The 6,000-nt window shown below is 48.9% G+C and overlaps 1 protein-coding gene across 2 annotated transcripts in view; it reads right to left on the reverse strand.

The window, feature by feature from the left end:
• Positions 1 to 5,567, reverse strand: part of CTBP2 (C-terminal binding protein 2) — a 130,878-nt gene extending 125,311 nt beyond the window's left edge. The window contains exon 1 of one of the 2 annotated variants that reach the window (XM_058028943.1): positions 5,460 to 5,567. The gene's annotated coding sequence lies outside the window, so the exon portion shown is untranslated. Of the gene's footprint in view, positions 1 to 5,327; positions 5,386 to 5,459 lie in introns of those variants that run through there. The other variant, XM_058028944.1, reaches the window with a different exon arrangement.
• Positions 5,568 to 6,000: the final 433 nt, after the last annotated feature.

Here is a 6,000-nt window from a genome sequence, read left to right on the forward strand (position 1 = left end):
CTGGTCTCATTAAAGACTTGGCTCCTTGTAAATATTGTGTCTGTAATCCCCACGTTTTCCCTCTGAGCCTGCTTCAGGGGTCTATTTCTGTAATAATTGGTGTGCGTTGTTGCACAGAAACAGTGGCTGAGTGTCTGTCAACACTGCACAAGTGAATGTACACAGGAGCAACGGCAGCACAACTGCTGTGGAAATCAGCTCCACCAGGTCCCTACAGCACCTCCTCAAAAAACTCCCAGCCAAGAAACCTGAACTCTACACCTGGGCCGAAAAAATGGTGGGATTTGGTTAATCTTGGTTTGGCCAGTGTGGTGGCAAAGATCCTTCCCAATCCCACCCTGCTCCAGCTGTTGGGTGAAGCGGAGCCCAAAATTCATCAACCAGGTTTATTTAAACTATATAAAACCTACTTCCATCAGGAGGGGTGGAAAGGAGCCCAGGGCAGTTACTTTCAGCAGGACCACTGTTTTTTATTGGCTTTAAGGACACGTGAAATCACTGCCAGATACGGCTAAAGGAGCAAATCATTAATAATTAAAATCTACAACTGATGCATTCGAGCAATTCAGGTTTTATTTGAATCTTACCTAAAGTCTCAGAACAGATGGGACTTTATGGATGCCTATCAAGATGCCTACCTTGATCCACCCTGGAAGAACCATGTATGTGAAAAACAAGGCTAAATTATCCAAAATAAGCCTGGCATGCATGGACACACAGCTCCTGCCAGCTGTGGAGCACAGGGACCCCAAGAGGGATTCCAGGGACCGCCCTCCCCTGGGAAAACCAGGGAGCAGGGATGAGCATCCAGGATCCCCCAGAGCGTGCTCTGCTCCTGGCTGGCATTCCAGGATGGGCAAAAAATCCCATAAAACCCCCAAAGTCGGCAACCCCACCAGGCAGCAGCACTGATGACCTCCGGGAAGGGTTGGTGGGTCCATCAGAGCTGGTTCCAACCATGCTGAGCCTTGCCAGAGCTGCTGCAGAGGTCTGACATCAACACCCTGGGAGCTACACTCCTCTCCCCGCTGGATAAAACACGTGAAACACCCAGAATCACACCACCAGTGGGAACAGAGGCAGTGACACACACACACAGCACATTGGGGCATCCTCTGCAGCAGCACAGCTTTGATGTTTCACCCCAAAACACTGCCCTTGCTCTTCACCACACTCCTCCTGCCACAGGACACAATTACAGGCCTCAGACAGGCAAAGCAAACTCCATCCCACCCACACTGACTTCCACATCATGCAGGTGCAAAACTCTGCTTCCACCACGTGTTTCTCCCCTCAACTACAGCTGTAGTTCTTTCTGATAATCCCATGGAAGTTCCAAATCACATAACCAGGCTCCAATAAATCACAGCACGTCCCAGGAAGGGTTTAAGGAGAAGCTGGGTGGAGCTTTGAGCTACCTGGTGTAATGGAAAGTGTCTCTGTCCGTGGCAGGGGGTTGGAATTGGATGAGCTTTAAGGTTCCTTCCAAATCAAACCATTCTGTGATTCTATAAAAACATTACAAAACCCAAACTTTGTCAGGAGGGTCCCCATGACCTTCCCACACAGCACCACCATGTTCCCCCCTCACCCAGATCAAGTCCAACAAAAAGCAAACTCCAATGTTCCACCCGCATTATCACCTCAGAGAGGAGAAACGAAAACTAAAAAGCTCCAGATGTTTATTGCTGGTTCTTAAAAAAATCTCTGGCGCAAGAAAGGGGAGAGCACACTTATAAAGCACCATTGTAGAACTGAACAAGTGACACTGATTCCTCTGTGCTCTGTCACCAAAACTCCTGCTGACTTCACACAGAGTGTTATGTGGTGACTCTCTGGTGAAATGCCAAAATCCCAGACTCCTCACCACGATGGGGCAGAGCAGAAGCAGAAAACACGTGGGTGGTACAACGAGAGATTTGGTTTCCAAGACCTTGTTGCTGCAGAGGATGGTCATGATGTTTTTCATCCTTTCACCTAAATCTTATCTTGTTTCCTTTGGCAAAGGAGAAGGAGGGAAAAAACCCCAACCATGGGAACGTGGCATAAGGAATGGGAGGTGGCCCAGGCATATCTGACCATGACAAACTGCATTCTAGAATTCCATCCTCATACTGGGTATGACAAACTGCATTTGAAGTTACATCTTCCAGCACCACAAACAGCAATGGAGAAAACACCAATTTCTGCCTAAAACAATTCTGCTATCCCAGTAACCAGAGCAAAACCAGCAGTGACTTGCCAAAACCTCCTCTCCAAAGTTTCAGTGCTCCCTGTAAGAGAGGACCCCAAAAATCATCTTGCAGCCATTCCTCCTGGTCTTTAATTCAGCTGTGAGCCCTGACCATTGCTCCTTTCAGAGCCTATAATCTAAATACCCTTACGGCTGGACAGAGGGACCTGAAAAAAACCCAATTTCTAGGGCAGGTGTAAGTCATCAGCCCAAATTGAATTCTCACCAGAAGCTTCACTCTTTACTCCTTTAACTTACTACAACCAAAATGCAAAGCAACGGCAGGAACCCTCCCTAGATGTATGTGAGGAGCAAATGTGACACCCATCAGGTTTATGAGACAGCTTCATCCACCAGATCTTAACAAAACACTTGTCAATTGCCAGCGCTGTGTTCCCAGCAGCTTTTCCATTTCTTCTGCTTTAAACATGAAGCCCCTGTCAATTCCCACAGCTAGTAAACACCCAGGGAAAATTAACCTACCTTTTCCAAATGGTTGGGCAAACCCAGATGCAGGGGGGTTATTTTTATTAGTATATTTCATTCTTGCCAGAGTCAGCTGAACTGAAGAAGTTTTATTTGAACTGCAGCCAGCCTGATGGATAAATCAACTTTTCTGGCCAAAGGCTTCAGTGTGTTACTTCCAGCTCATGCCTGGGACCTCATACTTTGAGGCTGATGTTTTTTCTGATACAAGGAATATTATGACCAGACCCCAGTGACAAATCTGTGCGCTGAAACGACAGAGTTGAAGATGACAGTTTGTGCTGCAGTTCTTGCTGTGGGGAAACTCCTGTGAGTGTTTTCCACCCAGGAAAAGCAGGAGTGGGAAAAGGGCACAGCTTTGCCCTCAGAGGAGCAAGGGGATGAGAGGGAGCTGTCAGCAAAGGGGCAGCCAAACCCCACATCCACATGGGCTGGAAAACTGCCTCAAAAACAGGTAAAGCTGACAGCAAGGAAACGTCACCTGTGATTTGCACACTATAAAATTGACAATAAAACCCTGGACCGGGGAAGCATCTCAGTCTGAAATTCTAGGAGAGAAAGGAAAAGACAAATGCTCCTGCAATCCGTGCTCCTAAACACAGGAGAGTGCCACCACTCTGACTGAACTACCTTATTTTCTGCTCAGCTTCAGAAACACTTGGTTGTAACTTCGAAAAGGAAAGATATTTTGATTGCCCATGACTGGGGGAGAGCTTGGATCAAGTGAGGAACGGCCCTGAGCCCCCCGGGTTTGCTAAGGATGAAAGCCAACCTCTGTCCCCCCTAATGGCTAACAGGTGGGTTTCACAAAACGCCTCCAAAAATAAAAAGCTCATTTCTAAAAATACCACCCTGCATTCACGACGCCAGATTTTCCAGAAAAATACTGACGATAGCTGACGTTTCCCAAACAATCGCTTTCATGGGAACTCGGGGGTGCCCCTGCAGCAGAAAGTTTTGCCAGGCAAAGAACAGAAATCCTTGTTTAAGATTCGAGCCCCGTGGACGGACCCATTCCCTCCGCCAGCTCCGGAGCTGGAGCACAAATCAGCTTTATGGAAGTAACAGATTACAGAACACACCGCTACAAATAATTATTTTTTTTTTTTTTTTTTACTAGAGGATGCGTAATTGAAATGTCTGAGATCCAACAGTCACCTCAGAATTCATAAATACCTCATAGTATTCCAAACACACTCTCCTATAATGAGACCGTCTTCAATTTTCCTTGGTAAAAGAGAGACCTTTAAAGAATGCTAAAGCAGGTCGGCGCCCTTATGCACTGATGGAAACAGGAACAAAAGCATTTTGTCACCACGCATCTCGTCTATCATCATTTCCCTCACTCCGCTTAAACAAACCTAAAAGTACGTGCCTCTTCTTCCTCCCCCGTGCCCAAATATCGGCAAAACCCGGGATTTCCTCCCGAAGGAAAGGCACCATCTGTACGGGAACAAGGGACCGTTACACCGAGCCCTCACCGCCGATCGCTTTTTTTCCTCCTGCTCCACTCATGTTTTTTAAAAACACGGGATTAAAATGTCATCCCACCCCTCCCGTTCTGGGGAACCGTGTGTATTCCTCTCCTCCGGTCACGGTGCACTTAATCAAGTGTGAATGATTAAAGTACTTCAATTAGAGCTACGTACATTCATTGCAGGCAATTCAAAGGCAGAGGAGAAGTGCAGCTGAAAGAAGAAATTACTTCTACTACTTTGAGATCTCCATCTCCTACTTTCCTCCTCCCCAGCACAGCCGGAGCCCTGAGACCCGGAGAAGTAGCAGGCTCTAAGCTCCAGCCGGGATTTACCTTGGGGGCACGTCCCTCGGCAGGACAAAAGCCTATTCTTTCCCCCTCAGCAAGTCCTGCAAGTTTGGGGGGGGTGAAATGTTATTTTTTTTTTTATGGTGGAGCGGAGGGGTGCGAAAAGAACAATCTCAGCGCCTAAATCCACGCACCCCCTCTGATTTTTCATTCTGGTGATAGCAGGGAAAGGCTTAAAATGTCCAGATCGAGGGAGAGAAATAGACGTAATAAATAAATAGTGGGGAAATGATTCTGATTTCTGGCGGAGGGGTACAAGGTGGGAGGGAGGGAAGGAGCGAGGCGCGGCCCCGCGGACACCGCGCACCTCCGCGGGTTAGGAGCGTGCAGAGTTGCTAAGTGACTGAGGGGCGAGCGCGGTTATTCGGCAGCAATAAAAATATTTTTTAAAAATTTAAATTAAAAAAAAATATTAAAATGCTACACCATTTTTTCCCCTCCCGTAATCTACCTAAAATTAAGATTAAAAAAAAAAAAGGCAATAACTAAATACACTATACCCCCCCGAAAACAAATATAAATTATAAAGGCAGCGCAAGGCGGCGGCTGCTCCGCGTCCCCCGGAGCATCGGCCGCGCCGCACCGGGGGGTTCCCCCCTTGCCCAAACTTTCCTGCCGCCGCCGCCCCGTTAATCCCCCGGCAGATGTTGTCGGCGGCTCTCGGCACTAAGTAAACAATGCGGGGCCCGGCACAACAAAAGATTTCCCACTTCACCCCGCCGCTCCGCGCCCACCCGCGCAACTTGCGCGGCCGCCTCCCACCACCATCACATTTCCACCTACCCTCCCCTCCTCGGGTTGATTTTTTTTTTGCCTGCTCTGTCCCCCTCGCCGGTGAGGTTGACTAAAGCAAAGATGTCCTCGCTTTTCCCTTGTCCTTCTCGCCGGGAAGCGCAGCCGCCGCCGCTCCCTTACCTGCTCCCGGCCGCCGCCAGCCCCGCGCCGCTCTTCACCGCCGCATCCCTTCCCGCATCCACCGCCGGGCTCTGCTTGCCGGAGATCCACCTTAAAAACGCCACCCGCTCGCACACCGCACAAAAAAAAAAAAAAAACCAACTTAATCCTTCCCCCCCACCCCCCCTTTCCCCGCTCTCCTGCTCCGCCCGCCGCCGCGCCGGGAGCGGACGGGGGCACCGGAGCCCCGCAGCAGCAGCGGAGAGGATGCTAATTGCAACTTGGGGGGGAGGGCCGCTCTTCCCCCCCCCCCCCCCTTTCCTTCTTCCTCTTTTTTTTTTTTTTTTTTCCTTTTTTGTTTGGGTTTTTTTTTTTTTTCTTTTTTTTTTTTTTAAGCCAGAAAGTGCCCGGGCGGCGTTGGGCGGAGCGGCCGCTCCCCCTCGCCACGCTGGGTGAGCGAAGAGAGGTAGAGGCTCTCACTGCCTCGCTTTTTTTTTTTTTTTTTCCCCTTCTTCTTTTTCTCTCTCTCTCTTTTTTTTTTTTTTTTTTTTTTTTTTTTTGG

Source organism: Melospiza georgiana, chromosome 8 (assembly GCF_028018845.1).
Source record: "Melospiza georgiana isolate bMelGeo1 chromosome 8, bMelGeo1.pri, whole genome shotgun sequence".
Lineage (NCBI taxonomy): Eukaryota > Metazoa > Chordata > Aves > Passeriformes > Passerellidae > Melospiza > Melospiza georgiana.